The 20,936-nt window shown below is 46.2% G+C and overlaps 1 protein-coding gene across 2 annotated transcripts in view; it reads left to right on the forward strand.

Moving 5' to 3' along the window:
• The first annotated feature begins 5,185 nt into the window (after positions 1 to 5,185).
• LOC144688388 (neurensin-1-like) overlaps positions 5,186 to 20,936 on the forward strand; it is a 38,621-nt gene continuing 22,870 nt past the window's right edge. For both annotated transcript variants that reach the window (XM_078554871.1, XM_078554869.1), the window contains exon 1: positions 5,186 to 5,410. The gene's annotated coding sequence lies outside the window, so the exon portion shown is untranslated. The remainder of the gene's footprint in view (positions 5,411 to 20,936) is intronic.

Consider the following 20,936-nt stretch of genomic DNA (forward strand, 5'->3'; position numbering starts at 1 on the left):
GGGAGTCATATCCTCCATCGTTCTATGAGTCAGCATAAGGTTGGATGTCGGAACACCGAGTGTGAAGAGTAAGTTCTGGAATCGCATAACATGGAAATGTATCTTCAAATGGTGTAAAGTTTCAAGATGGCACCTCAAACCATTTTTCGGAGTGATTTGATTGCCCACTTTCTGTTATTCACCAGTATTGGGTTGGCAACCATCCCCAAATGGTTTGATTCCTCAGCTCTCTGCTGCTTGCTCATTTCTCCTCAGTGCACCAAACTGCTTCTATATCATTCACGTTTAACTCATCAAACACCTGATGTCCTTGAGGTGTGAAACCCCACAACTGTGACACTTTCAAGTCTGACATCTTTGAGAAGCAGGGTGAGAATGACATGCACTAAGTGAAACGCTTTTACATTTCCTGATAGATATATCTAGGATGTGCGTGCGCAGTTTTAATCTTCCTGCCAGTGTGAGCTGCGTACACTTACAAACAAGGTGCTAATTAATGTCAGGCTGTAAGTGTGATTTTCTTTCTGTGACATAGTGTAACTCTGCCCTGTTCAACTTCACAATACAGTCACAGTCGTGCAGTCCAGAAAAGAATTGCCTTTCTTTGAGTCCAAGTAAAACATTCATGTGGGTATTACATGTTATAAATGGGCTTCACTTGGTCCTGGGGGCCCAGTAGCCATTCTGAAAAGAAATGGATACATGGGTGAATCCTTCGCTTGGCAACTCTTGTCAAATAACCAATAAAAAGTTCATTTGCGATTTGTATCTTGGCGACCACTTGTAGCTGTATTGTTTCTTGACCTGAGCGGGGTAAGGGATTGCTTACCCCTCTGTTGGGGTATAATTTTTAAAAGATAATTGGAAGGCTTGTAACTCAAGCCTTCAGATGCCTGTTGGTGAAGATGCAGAATGGTGAGATGTTGAGTCTCAATGTCTTCGAGGCATTCTTTGGCAGCCTGCCACAAGAGCTTTTCCTGGAAAGGCCAGGGACGTGCCAACTAGAGACCAGGCGTGGGAGGGTTTTGATTGATTTGAAGTGATGCAGCTCCTTCTTGGAGAGCACCAGCCATGCTATTTGAGTTGAGAGGGAGCCCATCAGGGTCAAAGAGCTGCGATCCTGCTATCGCCAGATCAGTGGGAGGGCGGGGGTGGTCCCACCCTGCCCGTGACCTCTGGCCTGACCCCAGATGGGCAATTTTAAATGTTCCCCCCACGTCTGTGCATTTTAGGCACCCGTCATCTGGTGGAGTTGCTAACTCTGATTGGATGTTTCCTGAAAGAATCTCCTGCTTCCGCTTGCCTTCCCTTTTACAACCCTCTCCAATATTTTTATAACGATTAAATGATTTTTCTCCAGGGGGTTGTTCGCAATATTGTCCTGGAGAGTCCAGGGCAATCAGGGATGGTTGGCAATCCCACTCTGTAGGGGGAGGGGAGATCCAGCTCTTCCCATAGAAACGGTTAAGTCTGGCCAAGTCTTCACCGGTAAGATGGAATCAGCTTGGAAATAAAGGGGTCTTCTAGACTGTTCCAGATTATGGTCAGGGAATATTCTTATTAGCCACTGCACACTACCAAGCATATCTTTCCAGGTCGCAGGAGGGTCAAGCAGGAGTTCCATCAGATGGCAACGTCATGCCAACCCTACCACCTATCTTTATGGTCTCCCCTCAGGGAGAATAACGGAAAGGTCGTGGGAGAGCTTGCAGGCTGCTGAACAGTCTGCCAAGCTGTAGTGTGAAAGCTTGATTGATCTGAAGTGATCTTCTTGGAAAGCAGAGGCCTCACTGGTTGCAACCACTTTTATAACACCTAATTGGCGGGGGGGGGGGGTGGGGGTGGGAAATGGGAGGAGGTTCATCCCATAAAACAGGAGGGTTTGCAAGGCTCTCATATGCCAAACAATAAGAGGACACCCACTTCCCCATCATGTTCAGAGCTGGAGCTCCGAGTTCCCGCTCACCAGGACTGTTTGGAGTGGGAATCTCCCAGTTGAGGCTAAACATTGAGCCAAAGGCTGCTCCATGATGCATTCAGGTCAGACATCCAGATTGAATAAGTTGCCATGGTGACAACTTGGTGAACTCGATTATCTGCCAATTCAGATGTACATTTAACACAAAGTGCTCTTAACCAATGCTGAAGGTCAGCTGCACTGCTGGCTTGTGGATTGGCTGGGATCAGCCAATGGAAAGTGGGAATTTCTTAAAGGTACCCCAGAGGCACTTAGGGCCCAAGGTCAGAGAAGATCTAATAACTGTCAATCTCATTGTAGTGAAAGATGTAATAAATATCAATCACTATGGAATGGAAATATAATGATGGTCCATCTCATTGTATCGGGAAGGATGATGACAGGTATAATGGGAAATGTCAAATTTGGTTTGATAATGCTCCTGTGAAGCACCTTGGGATATTTTACTGCACTAAAGATGCTGGGTAAATACAAGTTGCTGCTGATATTTGATCCATAAGGGAGTCAAATATTATGGGGATCTGGCAGGAAAATGGAATTCAGGCCACAGTCAGATCAGGCATGATCTTATTGGATGGTGGAATAGGTTCAAGAGACCAAGTGGCCTACTCCTGCTCCTATTTCCTATGTTCTAATGCTGTGTAATGAAGGTTCGTCACACTGTAATGGGAAACAGAATGGCAGGTGTAATGGGGGTCCCATTGTAATAAGGGTCAAGCCCACTGAAATAGGAAGTGTAATGAGTGTTTGTTCCATTGTAATGAGGATAATGATGTCAGACTTCTTATCCAACATCCAGTACTGGATGAGCGGAAATATCTTCCAATGAAATATTGGGAAGGCTGAAGCGATTTTTTTTTTCTCTCAGTCCCGGTCCAAACTCTGTTCCCTAGCTACCGACTCCGTCCCTCTCCTGGCAACAGCCTGAGGTTAAGTCAGTCTGTTTGCAGTCTTGGTGTCACATTTGACCTCCGAGACAAGCTTCTCCTCTGACCTCATATTTGCGCCATCACTAAGACCACCCACTTCACCTCCATAACCTCGCCTGACTGCACCTCTTCTCAGCTCATCCGCTGCTGAAGCCCTCATTCACGCCTTCATTGCCTCTAGACTTGACTATTCCAATGCACTCCTGGCTGATCACCCACGTTCTACCCTCTGTAAACTTGAGGGCATCCAAAACTCAGTTGCCTGTGCCTTCACTCACACCAAATTCCATTCCCCTATCACCCCTGTGCTTGTTGACTTACAATGGCTCCCAGTCGAACCATGTCTTGATTTTAAAATTCTCATCCTGGTTTCGGAATCCCTCCTAAAGCCTCACACCCTCCATATCTCTGTAATCTCCTCCAGCCCCACAACTCAGTCTGGCCACTTGAAGACCCTCAATTTTTATTGCTCCACCTTTAATGGCTGTGCTTTCAGTCGCCTGGGCCCTAAGCTCTGGAATACCCTCCTAACGCCTCTCTGTCTCTCTACCTCTCTTTCCTCCTTTAAGACGCTTCTTAAAATCTACTTCCTTGACCAAGCTTCTACTCATTTGACCTAATATCTCCTTATGTGGCTGAATGTCACATTTATAATGCTCTTGTAAAGCACCTTGGAATGTTTTGCTATGTTAAAGATGCTAAATAAGTTGTTGTTAGGTGAGTTGTGCTATAATGACATGCACGATGCTGAGCTGTGAGTATTCGTCAGAGAAAAAGTTGATAAAAGTTAGCAGAAATCCGCCTGGGGAGGGAAGTAAAATGGCAGGTGGACAGTTTCTGGAATGGGGCAACCGAGTATTATCTGGTCGTTGTCACGTTCCTCTTAGCGGGATCTTGCTGTGAATAGGCGAGCGGCAGTGACTCCTACATTACACCAGTGACCACACATTAAAAGTGCTTCATTGGCTGTAAAGCACTTTGGGACATCCTGAAGTTGCTACATAAATGTAAGGCCAGGATTTTGCAGTCGGCGTGCGGAGGGGGTGCAGGCCCGACACGCTGGCGTGTAAAATGACGCCGCGATGATGTCAGGCGTGCGTCCCGATGTCATCGCGATGTTTCGTTCGGCAGGCACGCGCCGGAGCCGATAACTGATAGGCCAATGAAGGCCGTGAACGAAGTAATTAATGTCAAATTACACTGCCCGTCCGATCGGCGGGCAGGCGAAGAGGCCAAGCGGCCCTTGCATTTTTTAGGAAACCTCATCCACGAGCGGGATGAGTTTTCCTGAAGCGTTTACGGATTAAATTTTTAAAAATTTCTGAAAAATATAAACACGCCCCATCTCATGTGTGACACACTCACATAATGGGACACGTTTCATACAATTTTTATTCCATTTGTTTGTTTATTTATTTTCTAAAGTGCTTCAATCTCCCCAAGGTAGCTCCGTGCCCCTCAAGGTGATTGAAGCGCTCTTCCACGCGCATGCGCGAAAGAGCGCTGGACCCGACTCTCCCTCCTCGCCACGCCCCCTCCCCACCGCCGCCCGCACAGGTAACGCTCAGCGCCACCGCTCGTATATTACGCTGGGTGAGCCCTTAATTGGCCGGCCCGCGTAAAATGGCGGCGCGGATCAGATCGCGGGCGGCGGTCGGCCCCATGACCTCCCCTGCCCCCTCCCACCGAGCCCGCCCAGCATGGGAAAAATTCAGGCCGAAGCCTTTTTTCCCTCTGCATCGAATGTGTATCAAATAGAATAACATGCTGACACAAGATTGCAAAGTAATTATCTGCTGTGTTAAATAAAAACAAACTACATTATTTACAATAACAAGCATACGATGTGCTGTATAGATTACCACTGCATCAATATATTTCATTAGATTTTCACAGGATGATGAAATAATATTGACAAGTGTGATATTACAAGATTAAGCCAGTTATTGATGCCACAATTAGAGGGCAATCTCAAATATCAGGAAGAAAAGACATCAGATAATTTGCAATCTTGTCCTGTTTAACTTTCCCGTCTTGCCAGATGTCAGGTTTATTTGTACCGGAATAATCCATGCCATATTGTGTTAGATTCTCACAGAAGGCTTGAAAGATTGGCACGTCATTCTCCAACAAGCACGTCTAGTTCTGTGAGTCGTGGATGGAGCCAAGGCAACAACAGGGACAGGAATTGCATAATATAATTAGTTATGGTGTTTCCTGTACGTCTGCACGGTTCTCAAGGTTGAAGTGGGCAGCGGTGATCAGCTGCTCAGTGTGTGTGTGTGTGTGTGTCTATGAGCGTGTGTGTGTGTGTGTGTGTGTGTATGGATGTTAATGTGTGCGCTCAGTGTGAAGCTGACAGACTGCAGGTGCAGTCCGACACAACAGAATTAATCGCCAACTAGACTTCAGAACGGAGATTAATCCTCATCTGGCATCCGAGGCTGGTGGATGGAATTGCTGTGTGTGGGGGGAGCAGTGTTAAAGATCTACTCTGCAACAGGTAAAACGTACAGAGAGTGAGCGCTGGATCTGCCTCTCTCCCTCTGTCACTCTCCGTTTTTATTGTCTCTCTCACTGAGCCTCGGTCGGTGTCTGCCTCTGTCACTTCATAGCACTGGCTATAGTCAAAATGTGGAAAGTGTTAATTTTGATATTTGTGTCTAAATATGACAATGTCAAAGATATGCAGCCCTGAATTGCATTTCTTTTGATTACAGCCTGTCTTGTAGTTGGAGTGATTAAAAATAACCATTTTCAATTTTCAATGGAGAGAGAGTTAGAGATGGACAACTCTTTTGGATTGAGGTCTGAGATTTCTCTACTCTTTTAATTCTTATTTCTTTCCTCTCTGCGCCTTGTGTTCTTTCTACCCGCTTTTACCTTGTACAATCTGATCGATAGCTTTCAAATTCTGTTCGAAAGGGGGCAAGCTCCTGGTTTTCTCCAATACCATTGCCCACGTTCCTTGAAGCTGACATTATTTTAAATTGCCTATTGTTCCCAGGTTTATAGTGTTGCTGTCGTGAATCTTTTCCTCTGCTGATGCCTGTTTTCCTGTTGAAGTTCTTTCTCTCTCCCACCCAACCCCCCACCCCCACCCTACCTTTTTCTGTCTCATTATAACTCTCTTTGTGTTTCTATCCAAACTCTTTCTCATCCACTTATTCTCCCTCCCCTCCTCACCTCTCCCTCCCTCCCATTCACATTCTTCCGTCGGCTTCTCCAGGATATATTGTCCTTGGAGAGGGTGCAGTGCAGATTCAGCAGAATGATACCGGGGCTAAATGGATTAAATTGCCAGGAAAGGTCACGCAGACTATAGGCTTGTGTTCCCTTGAGAATATAAGGCTGAGAATTGATCCAAACGAGACGCTTAACATGATTGAAGGAGTTGACCAGGCGGATAGAGAGAAACTGTCTTTTCTGCGGGTGGGGGAGGCTAAAACCGGGGTGTTGGGGGTGGGGGTGAGGGCGTACAGTGAGAGGGTGGGGCAGGTTGTTATAACACTTAAAATTGGAGCTAGGTGGTTTGGGGGTGATGTCAGGAAGCACTTGTTCACAAAAAGGGAAACCCTTTACACTCCCGGTCCCCTTCAGAGGGCTGTTGGGGATGGGGGGGGTCAATTGAAATTTCCAAAACTGAGTTTGATAGATTTTTGTTCGGCAAGTAAGATGTTCAGAACCAAGGCAGGTTGATGGGGTTAAGATAGTGATCAGCAATGATCTAATTGAATTGCGGAATAAATTCAAGGAGTTGAACGGCCTCCTTCTGTTCCTATGTTGCTTATAGCTCAGGTGTTTGAGAAAGACGTTTCTCGCTGTTTAGTCATCATGTTCCACGAACTCTGGCACCTTCTTTACTCGTGTGCCATATCCTGGAAAATTAAAGAGTTGGAACAGCTGAACAAGGGTTTGTTTCTTTGGAAGGAGTTAACCAGCAAAGGCCAGCCAGCCAGTCAATGCAACCCAGCAACAGCTAAATCTCTTCACAGGTTTGTGTTTGCACTATCTCTTCCTGTACTCAGGTGTGGGGATCAGCTTTCCTTCCTCTGTATTCAGTTCCACACTACAATTTGCACAAGATAGCTAGTACATTTCTTCCTTTCAATACAACCCCAGTTAACATTTTTGATCTTATTTTACACCAATCCGCACCTTGATTATTTCCATCTTAATTGTGTCAATTGACCCCAACCACTGTCTTTTTCTTGCTCCTTCACCTCTACGTCTTTTATTCTCTCTGGTTCTCTCTGATTAAATGTGACCCAAAATAGTAAAACATTGTCAACTGATACCTCAGGCAGTGTTGGGAATGATGCAGAAAAGCTGCTGTATCAGAATTAACCGTATTCAAAAAGCTCATTCTTCAAAATTCAGTTTTGTATCTATAACATAGTCCGTGTGTCTGTATGTGTGTGTGTGCGTGTGTGTTATTAATATATACACAATATAAATATAATTATCTGCCTGTATCAATGTGTCTATCTAAATGTGTCTTATCTCTTGCTGTCAAGCCTCACTCATTCGCAGGGAGACAAGCTCATTTTGTTCTAACATTTTGGTAATGAGATTCCTCCTGTTCAATCATTTGGGAGAAAAACAACAGAAAATGCCACCTTGTGCTGGCTCAAATCACAGAGGAGGTATGACAGCCAAAATTTTAACCCCTTCACTGTTATCAACACCTCCACGTGTTTGAATGCAGTGAGCATCTGTCTCGTCCTCACGGTGTTTTGTCCATTTAACCCTTGCTGTCTGTGTGCGTGCACAGTGCAAACATTTCAAAACTTGACTGTGCGGCATTCAGAGAGCCAGGTGTGTCATAGGGGAGCGGCATGTGTCCTGTGCAAGAAGTTGTCAGATGTGGCTCAGTGGGGTAGCAGGTTCTTTCTGGGAGTCAGAGGGTTGTGGCTTTAATGAACCAACCAGGATGTTGCCTGGGCTGGAGAGTTTTAGTGATGAGGAAAGATTGGATAGACTGGGGTTATTTTCCCTGGAGCAGAGGAGATTGAGGGGGGACATGATTGAGGTGTATAAAATTATGAGGGGCGTAGATAGGGTAGACAGGAAGGAACTTTTCTCTTGGTGGAGGGATCAATAACCAGGGGGCATAGATTTAAGGTAAGGGGCAGGAGGTTTAGAGGGGATGTGAGGAAGAATTTTTTCACCCAGAGGGTGGTGGGAATCTGGAACTCACTGCCTGAAAGGGTGGTAGAGGCAGAAACCCTCACAACATTTAAGAAGTATTTGGATGTGCACTTGCGATGCCATGGCATACAAGGCTTTGGGCCTAGTGCTGGAAAATGGGATTAGAATAGTTAAGTACTTGTTTGGCCGGCGCAGACTCGATGGGCCGAAGGGCCTTTTTCTGTACACAGTAAAGCACTGGGGGAGGCCCTGAGGTTGTGAGAAACATTATATTCCTTTTTTTGCTATGCGTTGTGAGCATTCTGTAGAGCTTGGAGTGAATAGCAGCTCTTCTAATACTGGTACCATTTGTCCCGTGCTGTTATCTGCACACAACATACACAATATACCCAATCATGCGATGTTACATCTGACCTACATAAGCCTACAACAGTGCCAGATACACATATAGAGTTAACTTCTAAGTGGTGTGTGCTATGTGTATCTACTTATCTACAGCACACAACCTTCTTCACTAATCTGTCTATCAATGGCTTTGTCTGCAGGATGCTACCGTATTGATGTGTATATAGGCTGCCTCTAAATATCAGCATAAGTTCCAATATAGAATTAACAGTAGAAACTGCTCAACTGATTCAAAATAAATCGGTCAACATTTAACCCTTAAATAACAGCCAAGTAGTCATTCTGTCCAGCATTCCATCACTTGTATAGTGAATTGGTAGTGGCAGCAATATCAGGACTTGTCAACATGGTGTGTTAGGTTGGCCAGGAGTCATATCTGACTTAAGGCACGTCAGCAATCCTGCACTGTTAGCACTAGGTTTACAAGGCAAAAGCATACTTACTATCAAAATCTGCCTCTTCTCCCTCAATGAAAAGTTGCCTATATCACCTCCTATCTTGTTCTACCAAATCAGGTTACACATAGTGGGATCCCACCAGGCTTTCACCATCCATCCCCGTGGTCTTCGTTTCTGAAATAATGAGTGGTGCTCATGTGGAAGGAGAATCTCCATCCTAACCTGAACCTTAACTCTGACCCAAACCTCGCCATCTCTCTCACCCCCTTTAAGAGCCTTGTAAAATCCATCTCTTGAACATGCCCTTCGGTTACTCTCCAATTCAATTCATCCCCAATTATCTGTCTGTGAAGCCCCATGGGCTTTTATTTACACTAGAGGGAAATGACTAGAGTGACACAAGGTTTACAGCAGAGAAACAGCCATTTGGCCCAACTGGTCCATACTAGTGTTTGTGCTCCACACAATCCTCCTTCCCCTCTGCTTCATCTCACCCTATTTTCCAGTGGGGTTTTACTGCTTGGACCAGGAGCCAAGTGACTGAGGTTTGGTCACCTTCTTGACAACATTATTCACAGGTTTTCACGTTTGAAAACTTGCTTTAACAGGAGGAACATGTGAAGGTTCTGCCTACCTTCCCGGGCAGGATTCCCATGCTAGCACACATAGAATCTCCTGATGTCCGCAGGGAAAACATTCTGCCCAAAGAGCATCATCGGCCAACAGCCAACGATGAACCTCCACTGACGCAGGACCTCAAATAAAATCCCACGCACCCATTTGAAATCCCACAGCCCCTGCAGACTGATGACACAGCCCCGCCTCTCGATGATGCACCTCCTGGCTGACTGCGGACATCATCAACTGCAACCCGGTGACTGACCCCCAACGGTGACCTCCCAGGTTTCAACCTTCCGAGGAAAATCTGGATAACCCTCAGCTGCTTGAGGAGGGGTCAGGGAAGATGTGGTCACTTGCTCCACAAGCGGAATGAGAGGACCAGCTCAAATTGTGACTGTGGCACCTCCAAGTCAGACCACGCCCATATACTGAACTCCTGGCCTGAGGGATCCATTCCTGGTGGCATCATAACCATTCACATTACATAAGATAGGATTATTAACCTCAACATCGAACTATAACTGCTTCCCCGGCCTTACAAACATATCTCATCTTATCAGCTTTTCCTTCTATCCCTTTCTCCCTCATGTATGCTTCCAGTTTCCCCTTAAGCACATCTGTATAAATATACATGATCCCACTACCTACAGTCTCTCTATTTTAAGGTGCTGTTGGAACCAGCCAGAGTAATTTAAAGTCACTCCTTTCATTTAGACTTCAGCGATGTGAGATGTATTTCTAGCTCAGCAAAAACTGAAGCCCAGGAGTAATAAATACTGCACAAAGAAAGAAGGGAACATTTCTGTTTTATTTTTGGCTACTGTCAAGAAACCAAGATAAAGGTGGCGCAGCACTGAAATGTGGGATAACTGTTAAAAAACAGAACTAGCTGCAAACAAAATGGTAGCATCAGGCCTGGCAACAGCTAGAGGAATTCACTGCACCAGACCGGGCCATCAAAGGGACTTAAACTTAACACCATAATACATGTCATCATAGGGATAACATTCAAGCAAGAGCCCTATTTGGAGACAGCATGGCTGGTGAGTATATTATGGGAGAGGGGCTTTTACTCTACAACTCGCCAGTCCTGTTCTGGAAATACTTAATGACACAATATAGAGGGAGATTTACTGTACATCTAACCTGTGTTATACCTGACTTGGGAGGATGGGGCAGTGATTTCTCTCCTCTAATACCCTACCCTCTCTCTCTTTGTCCCACACTTTTTCTACCGCTGTCTCTCCACTCTCTTTTCTAATGTGTGCCATCCACTCTCTACTTTTTCAAGAAATTTCCTTCCATCTTGTCTCTACTCTCTTCCTCTGCTGAAGAGGCTGGCATCTGGCTCCAAGGGCACTGACCACTCTCCAATATATCAGCCAGGCTCCCGCATTCATCCAAAACTATGCTGCCCATGTCTTAATTCACAGCAAGTCCCATTTCCTTATTACTCCCGTGCTCACTGACCTGCATTACATCCCAGTAGAGCAACGTCTTAATGTTAAAATTCTCATCCTTGTTTTCAAATCCCTCCATGGCCTCACACCCACCCTATCCCTGGAACCTCTTTCAGCGACTCAACCCTTCAAGGTACCTGTACTCCCCTAATTCTGGCCTCTTGTGCATTCCACCATTGGCGACCATGCCTTCAGTTGCCAAGGCCCTAAGCTCTGGAATTCTCTCCCTACAACTCTCTTTGCCTTTCTACCCCACTTGCCTCCTTTAAGACACTTCTTAAAACCTTCTGCTTTGATCAAGCTTTTGGTCATCTTACCTAATATGTCCTAATGTGGCTTGGTGTCATAATTTGTTTTATAATACTCCTGTGAAATGCCTGGGGACATTTCATTACATTAAAGGCACTATATAAATATAAGTTACTGTTGCTATTGATGTTTGAATTGAGGTAGCAAGTATCAGTAGGGTATAGTGAGTCAGTACTGATGGGCGTGATCCTGTGTTTACCCTATTCAGTCAGGAGTAGCATCTCTGGCTCAATGTTGCTTTCTGACTAGCCCAGGGCTGCACACAATATTGTAGGGTCCCTGTTGCCTCCCTGGCTGAGATAAACTAACAGAGAAAACCAAGAAGCACCTCCCTAATCCCACAGCTCAGCTCCAAATTGCTCAGTGTCATTGCCCAGTGTTAGGAAGGGGGAAAGCATCAGCCAGTCTGCAAAAGAAATACTTACATTTATATATAACACCTTTCATAACCTCAGGATATCCCAAAGTGCTTTACAGCCAATAAAGTACTTTTGAAAGTGGTGATACTGTTGCAATGGAAAAAATGCACCAATTTGTGCACAGTAAGTTCCCACAATGTGATATTGATTAGATAGGGATTTTATCGGGATATTTGTTACTCTCCAGGTAGCCAGGTGGTGAGGGTAGATGTGTAGCCTGGTCTTTAAACACTTCACAAGCCTTAATTTACAGAAACACACGTTACAAGCATGGACCTCCAAACCCAATCAGCACTGTTTCAGTCTGTTCCTATATCTCAGAGCGCAAGTGAATCTGCAGTTAATGCCTACCACTTAAATACAATTAAATACTCAATAAATACACATTTAATAATATTGATTGAGTGACTAACGTGGCCCAGGACACCGGGGTTAACCCCTCTGCTCCTTTTCAAAATAGTACCATGGGGATGTTTTATGTCCACCCGAGAGAACAGACAGGGCCTTGCTTTAATGTCTATATCTATTTCTAATTAATACCCAAAGACCCCTGGAAAGTGAACATGGAGTGGGGCAGAATTGGGGTTGGCAGTGATGTCCCCTGTGGTTAAATAGCACCCCCCCCACCTCCCCCCCCCCCCCCACAACTATCCATTGTCCAGCGACTCACATCAGGCAAGAAGGGTTGGGGGACGGTGGGTGGGTGAGTGGGGATGAATCCTGGTGCAGAACTGTACTCCAGCAAGAATCAATGCCTGTGGGAGGGAACAGCAGCGGGCCTGTTCCTGTTGAGATTCTGTAGAAGTCGGTAACCATGAAAATTGAGGGGAGATGTTAATGGTTTGACACAGAATGACATTCCACAGATTCTCAAACTCGCCACATGGGGCACCATCAGCTGCTCTGTGTGGCCGCCATTTTACACAAAAAGTCTTTCTTGGAGGTGGTGAAATTACATGTTCTCAGCAGGTGACAAACTACCTGCCTCAGTCCAAGCACTTGCCCTGCTGAGGGTTTAAAAGCATCCAAGACAAGTCGGGAAGTTGAAGTCCACACTTGTATCTGACTAAGAAGTCCTTGGAAAGATATAACTCTCTCTTCAGTTGATCAAAGTGTGCCAGCCTTATAGTGACAGCGAGCATAAAGGGCGACTTCAGCTCCTGTGAAATTGCCCCTTTCAAAACAATAGCAGCAACTTGCCTTTATATAGTGCCTTTATAAGATCAGAAGAAACAGGAGCACTAGTGGGCTATTCGGCCCATTGAGCCTGATCCACCATTCAATGAGACCACGGATTTAACTCCACTTTCCTGCCTGTTATCCATAGCCCTTGACAATCAAAAATCTAAATCTAGTCTGATGTCTTACTGAGTGGTTTCTCCCTGGTGTTCCGGGGTCAATATTTACCTTCCCAGCCGCATCATTAAAAGAGATTATCTAGTCATTTTCTCACTGCTGTTTGTGGCATCTTGCTGTGTGCAGATTGGCTCATGATCTTCTTACATTGCAACAGTAACTATGCTTCCAAAGTGCTTCACATGAACAATTATCCAGGGGAAGCTAGATAAACACAGGAGGAAGAAAGGAATCGAAGGTTATGTTGAATGGATGAGCTGAAGTAGGATGGGAGAAGGCTCATCTGGAACATGAACAATGATATAAACTCAGTGGGGCTGAAATGGCCTGTTTCCATGTTGAAAATACAGTGAACTATAACATTTGGCACTGGGCAACATAGGGAGACATTAGGCCAGGCGGCAAAAAGATTGACCAATGTTTTTAATAATTTTAAGGAGTGTCTTAAAGGAGGAGAGAAAGGTGGAGAGGAAGGAAGGTTTAGGGAGGGAATTCCAGAGCTTAGAACCCAGGCAGCTAAAGACAACATCGATGCAGTGATTTAAGTCATTTGAGATGATTTGTGGCCTGAGTCACTCTCTGCAGTCGCCTGCATTGAATAGCGCAGCTGTAGAGAACAGCAGGAGGGTCTCATGCCTACATTGTCCACAAGAATTGAATTAGTAACTCACTCTCAGAGCAGTTGTACAATCTTAACTGGCTGATCTGTGTGAGATATCTCCTCATCCTCCTCACAATTTTCTAAAGCATCAAACAAATTTAATAATGAAGGGCTAAACTGATTTATCTGGGCTTGGATATCATCTGGGGCAATGGAATGAAAGGCTTGGATTTTCCTGGAGTCAGTCCAAGCTGGGAGGCCTTTAAAAATGGTGGGCGGGACTTGACTCCCACCACCCCCCCATTTCCGTTTATGGCAATTCTTGCCAATGTGGGATAAGGGTGCAGATAGCGTGCCTGCACGCAGCACTCACACCCTGGCTGACTCCATTGTAGGGGTAAGCATTTCAACCCTCCCTCCCCCGCTATTTTAATGGAACTGGGCAGTTTTGTTCGTAGATATGGTCCATGGCACCTCTAAGGAGTCATGATCCATGGAGGAGCCCTCATCCCATGTCAGGAACCAAAAAAAAACTGCTATTCAATATTCCCTTTGAAACATTTTCCCCTATTACCTTCCCATAATACTGTCAATCACAGGCAGTGAAAATCCATTGAAGAAATCTTCAATCCCCTTCACACCCCTTAATCTTGTCCAGGTAAACACTCAGGTATTTAAAAATCTCTTTTAAGAAAACTAGGTTATTATAAGGTAATAAATATACCAATCAAACAAAGATATCACTCTCCTGAAAAATGTGTCAACATTGCCTAGTGGGCTGAGTCCATTAGTCAGTTTTGGTGTTCAGCCAAGCATTCAAAATGAGGCCACCTGGCAATTGTATCAATAAAAGCAGGTTGAGCAGATGGCCATGCATCTTTTTTTCCCCTGATGGCCTCCTTATGAATGCTTGGCTGTGCTCCAAGAATGTCTAATGGACTCAACACTGTATGCAATGTTGACACACATTGCAAGGGAGAACTACCTTTGTTTGATTGACATTTTTTATTACCTTGAAATAATTTGATCTTTCTTTGAAGAATTTATTTTTCAATTCCTGAGTGTATGTGTTTTTAAATAAATTTAGAGGTGTGAAATGGATTAAAGTTGTTTTGCCATTGATTTTGTCATTGGCTCTGTGATATACACTTTTAGGATGTTGTAAGATGAACAGTTTTTTTTTTCAACGGAGATTTTCAAAGTGTGTTTGCTTATGTTGTCAGTTTCAGGAGCATTTCAAAGACTTGCCAGACTTGCCAATGGCTCATTGGTTCTGTGCATAGCAGATACTGAAAGAGTGAGTATGGAAGATGTACAGGGATAATGGAGGTGGCATAGGGATGTTGGAAAGGATATAGAAGGGACATGGGGGGGATGAACAGGCATGGGGATATGGAGGGGTTATGAGGGGGCATGGAAGGGGCATAAAAGGGAATTGGGGGGGTATGAGGGGTATGGAGGGGGCATGGGAGTGGGTGAGGGTGAGGGCTAGAGGGTCTAACAGTCATAGTCATAACTGGGCTAATGCTCCAGTAAATGGAGGCAGGCCATCTAACCTGCCGGCCTCATCGTCCGCCCACCTCTGTTGCCATCTCGGGCCTACCTCCAGAGGTGGTGGGCCCAACTCCAGCCCACGGCTGCCTGCCCAACATGAAAATAGGGTTGGCGGGCTCCCCCAAGATGGAGACAGGGGTCGGGAAAATTCCTAACTCCCGATACCTGGTTCCTTGACCAAAGTCCAGCCCAAAGTGTCTGCGCTGAGAACTGAAGATGATTTTTCTGAATTGCTTATTGGATTCAACAATTACCTTACGCATGTGTGTCCTCTATGCTTGAACTCTCCCAGAAGTGGATACATTTTTGCTTTGCCTACCCTATCAAACCCTTATTAATTTTAAAGATCAGGCCACCTTTCAACTTTCTGTTTTATAGAGAAAAGTCCTTTTCCTGACAGATGTAACCTCTCAGCTCTGGTACCATCCTTGCAAATTGCACATTCTCCAGCACTTCACAAAAATGTAGAATATTCTTGGGCACAATTAAAATGCTGCTTCCAGTCCATGTAACCAGTTCAACTGCCCTTGGTGCTAAAAATAGCTTAACAATGAGCATGTTGTGATGACTAATGCTGAAGATCTGTTTGGCAAATTAGTTTGAATCTATTAGCCAGGAATTAGCTGGTAAAGTAAAAGGGGCAACATCTGGAATCCAAAAAAACTGGCAAAGTAGTTTCAAATGAATTTATTAAGCGATCACGCATTAGTATCACATCGAGTGGAGTAATTTCCAACAAAAACAAAAAGTGCTGGAAAAACTCAGCAGGTCTGATAGCATCTGCGGAGAGAACGACAGGGTTAACGTTTCGAGTCTGTAGGACTCTTCTTCAGAGTAATTTCCAACCTCTGCCTCTAAGGCCTTTATATTCAAGTGTTCCAAGCAGGACTACAAATGCTCTAAAAATGCTAAATTTATCATCAGAGATACCACAGGAACCAGCGAAGGCTGACTGCAGATCACTGGGGCACAGGCTATTCCTGATATCAGAACCTGAGGCCTGACCAGCGTGAAACAAGCCTACGCAAGCCAAGCTATACACCCAGATGTGTTGGATTGGGTGACCAACACAGACCAGTCATGTCCCAGGTGCCTTCACCTTGTAAGAACCTGACTGGGAATTAGGAAAGAGGACTTCAGCTGGAGGACTGGCTCTGGTCCCCAGCATTTCCCTTTCCCAACCATCAACTCTACCCCTCTCCCTGGCCACCGTCTGAGGCTGAATTAGGCTGCTCACAACCTTTGACCCTGGGATGAGCTTCCAGCCCTCATATCGGCTCCATCGCCAAGGTTACCAACTTCCATCTCCATAAGGTGCCCTCACCTTCGCCCCTACTCCCATCTGCTGCTGAAACCCTCGCCTTTGCCACCTCTGAATTGGTCTATCCTCTGTTCGCCAGGCCAGGCCCCCACTTTCCAGCCTCCATTTGGAGTGACTTCATCCAACACTCTGCTGTCCATCCTAACTTGCACTAAACCTCGTTCACCTATCACCCCTGTGCTCGCTGACCTCGTTCACCTTTCACCCCTGTGCTCACTGACCTCATTCGCCTATCACCCCGTACTCGCTGACCTCGTTCACCTATCACCCCTGTGCTCGCTGACCTCGTTCACCTATCACCCCTGTGCTCGCTGACCTCGTTTACCTATCACCCCTGTGCTCGCTGACCTCGTTCACCTTTCACCCCTGTGCTCGCTGACCTCGTTCACCTATCACCCCTATGCTCGCTGACCTCATTCGCCTATCACCCCTGTGCTCGCTGACCTCGTTCACCTATCACCCCTGTGCTCGCTGACCTCGTTCACCTATCACCCCTGTGCTCGCTGACCTCGTTCACCTATCACCTCTGTGCTCGCTGACCTCGTTGACCTATCACCCCTGTGCTCGCTGACCTCGTTCACCTATCACCCCTGTGCTCGTTGACCGTGTTCACCTATCACCTCTGTGCTCGCTGACCTCGTTGACCTATCACCCCTGTGTTCGCTGACCTACATTGGCATCATGTCTCAATTTTAAAATTTTCATCCTTGTTTTCATTTCCTAATTACTTGCTTTACCTACATGCTAACATTTTGTGATTCATGTATGGGGATACCCATATCCCTCTGCACCACCGCATTCTGTAATCACTCTCCATTTAATTAATTAACATTCTGCACAAGGTGGCTGCCAGGTTTCATACAATGCAATAGTGACTGTTCGACATTGGCTGTGAAGCACTTTGGGATGTCCTGAAAGGCCCTGGATAAGAACAACTTATTTTCTTTAAATCCCTTAAACGCCTCTAGTGGCTGATAATATAACACCATTGGAGACAAAGATCAGCTTTTCCCTCCCCTTTTCCTGACCTTATCTCCAGCTGCAGTTGGGAGACTGGTGCAAATGTGGGAGGGGAAATTGAAAATACCAAAAGAAATAGTGGAGAACATTGTACAGAATTTATAGTTTCTCAAAGATAGATTCAGAATGAAAGAGATCAAGATTCACATTTGCATCTCTATGAGTTAAAATTTAAAGGGATTAAGATAAAACTCTTTTGATTTGTGCTGTGCAAAATAAAATTAATTGCTGGAGGGATCATCCAGTGTACTTGGGATTGAAAATTCTGCATTATCCGATAGTCAGCAATACTGGGACCACTGAAATAGGCAGCAAGGCCAGAGAGAGAACATCAGATCAACAGAAGAGAACCAATGTCATAAACCTCCACAGTCCTGATGAGCCATGGTCACATCTATCAACACGCGAATACTAGAATCTCCAGAGTGGAAAACTACCAGCACTCCAATACCCCAACGCCTTAAACTCCAAACCCCCAGCACTCCAATACCCCAATGCCTTAAACTCCAAACCCCCAACACTCCAATACCCCAACGCCTCAAACTCCAAACCCCCAGCACTCCAATACCCCAACACCTCAAACTCCAAACCCAAACCCCCAACACCTCAAACTCCAAACCCAAACCCCCAACACTCCAATACCCCAACGCCTCAAACTCAAAACCCCCAGAACTCCAATACCCCAATGCCTCAAACTCCAAACCCCCAGCACTCCAATACCCCAACGCCTTAAACTCCAAACCCCCAGCACTCCAATACCCCAACACCTCAAACTCCAAACCCCCAACACTCCAATATCCCAACACCTCAAACTCAAAACCCCCAGAACTCCAATACCCCAACGCCTCAAACTCCAAACCCAAACCCCCAACACCTCAAACTCCAAACCCAAACCCCCAACACCTCAAACCCCAAACCCAAACCCCCAACACTCCAATACCCCAACGCCTCAAACTCCAAACCCAAACCCCCAACACCTCAAACCCCAAACCCAAACCCCCAACACCTCAAACCCCAAACCCAAACCCCCAACACTCCAATACCCCAACGCCTCAAACTCCAAACCCCCAGAACTCCAATACCCCAACGCCTCAAACTCCAAACCCCCAGCACTCCAATACCCCAATGCCTCAAACTCCAAACCCCCAACACTCCAATACCCCAACGCCTCAAACTCCAAACCCCCAGCACTCCAATACCCCAACGCCTCAAACTCCAATCCCCCAGCACTCCAATACCCCAACGCCTCAAACTCCAAACCCCCAGCACTCCAATACCCCAACTCCTTAAACTCCAAACCCCCAACACTCCAATACCCCAACACCTCAAACCCCAAACCCAAACCCCCAACATTCCAATACCCCAACGCCTCAAACTCCAAACCCAAACCGCCAACACCTCAAACCCCGACACCTCAAACCCCAACGCCTCAAACTCCAATCCCCAACCCCCAACACCTCAAACTCCAAACCCAAACCCCCAACACCTCAAACCCCGACACCTCAAACTCCAAACCCAAACCCCCAACACCTCAAACCCCGACACCTCAAACCCCAACACCTCAAACCCCGACACCTCAAACCCCCAACACCTCAAACCCTGACACCTCAAACACGACACCTCAAACCCTGACACCTCAAACCCTGAAACCTCAAACACGACACCTCAAACCCCCAACACCTCACACCCCCAACACCTCAATCCCTGACACCTCAAACCCCCAACACCTCAATCCCTGACACCTCAAACCCCCAACACCTCAACACCTGACACCTGACACCTCAAACTCTGACACCTCAAACCCCCAACACCTCAAACCCCGACATCTCAAACCCTGACACCTCAAACCCCGACACCTCAAACCCTGACACCTCAAACCCCCAACACCTCAAACCCCGACATCTCAAACCCTGACACCTCAAACCCTGACACCTCAAAACCTGACACCTCACACCCTGACACCTCAAACTCCGACACCTCAAACTCCGACACCTCAAACTCCGCAACCTCAAACCCCGACACCTCAAACTCTGACACCTCAAACCCCCGACACCTCAAACTCTGACACCTCAAACTCCGACACCTCAAACCCCGACACCTCAAACTCTGACACCTCAAACCCCGACACCTCAAACTCTGACACCTCAAACTCCGACACCTCAAACCCCGACACCTCAAACTCTGACACCTCAAACTCTGACACCTCAAACCCCGACACCTCAAACTCTGACACCTCAAACGCTGACACCTCAAACCCCGACACCTCAAACTCCGACACCTCAAACCCCGACACCTCAAACCCCGACACCTCAAACCCCGACACCTCAAACTCCGACACCTCACACCCTGACACCTCAAACTTTGACACCTCAAACCCCGACACCTCAAACCCCGACACCTCAAACTCCGACACCTCAAACCCTGACACCTCAAACCCCCAACACCTCAAACCCCTAACACCTCAAACCCCCAACACCTCATAACATAACACCTCAAACCCTGACACCTCAAACCCCCAACACCTCAAACCCCTAACACCTCAAACCCCCAACACCTCAAACCCTGACACCTCAAACCCCCAACACCTCAAAACCTGACACCTCAAACCCCGACACCGCAAACCCCCAACACCTCAAACCCCGACACCTCAAACTCTGACACCTCAAACCTCCAACACCTCAAACCCCTAACACCTCAAACCCCAACACCTCAAACCCCGACACCTCAAACCCCCAACACCTCAAACCCCCAACACCTCAAACCCCGACACTTCAAACTCCAACACCTCAAACCCTGACACCTCAAACGCCCAACACCTCAAACCCCGACACCTCAAACCCCGACACCTCAAACTCTTCATTCTACAAGCTTCCATTCACAAAGTTCAAAATCCAAGCCATGCTTCAGCTGTTTTTGATGTTGAATGTGGGGGAAATAATGCACAGGACATCAAGAGAACTAACATTTCATTCAATTATGAAACTTGTAGCGTTCAATTGTTCAATTGTTCTGTGTTTGATTATGTGAGTCTCGTAATTGATCTATGCTCACTGTGCTTGTTTGGTAAGGCTGGGTGTGGACTCAGAGTAAAGTAAACAGACACCATAGAAGCTATTAGAAGCTGAGCTGTAAGCTTGGAGCAGACGTTTTATGATTTCAGAGATATTTTAAAACACTTGTAAATAAACCAGTTATGCACTTAAGCTAGTGTCATCTCTCCATTGCTCTGAGATATATAAACTAGACAATGAAACCACTCCATGAGCTCCCCACAACATGGCCCCACATCCAGGACTTCCACTTGGAGTGGCACTGGGCACACAATATGCCTTCCCAAATATGGGCAGTTTGCTCTTGTCATTTGGGACTTAGCAAAGCCAAATGCAAACAAAAAAACCCCAGTACATTCCTGGC

This window comes from Cetorhinus maximus, chromosome 13, assembly GCF_964194155.1.
Source record: "Cetorhinus maximus chromosome 13, sCetMax3.hap1.1, whole genome shotgun sequence".
Lineage (NCBI taxonomy): Eukaryota > Metazoa > Chordata > Chondrichthyes > Lamniformes > Cetorhinidae > Cetorhinus > Cetorhinus maximus.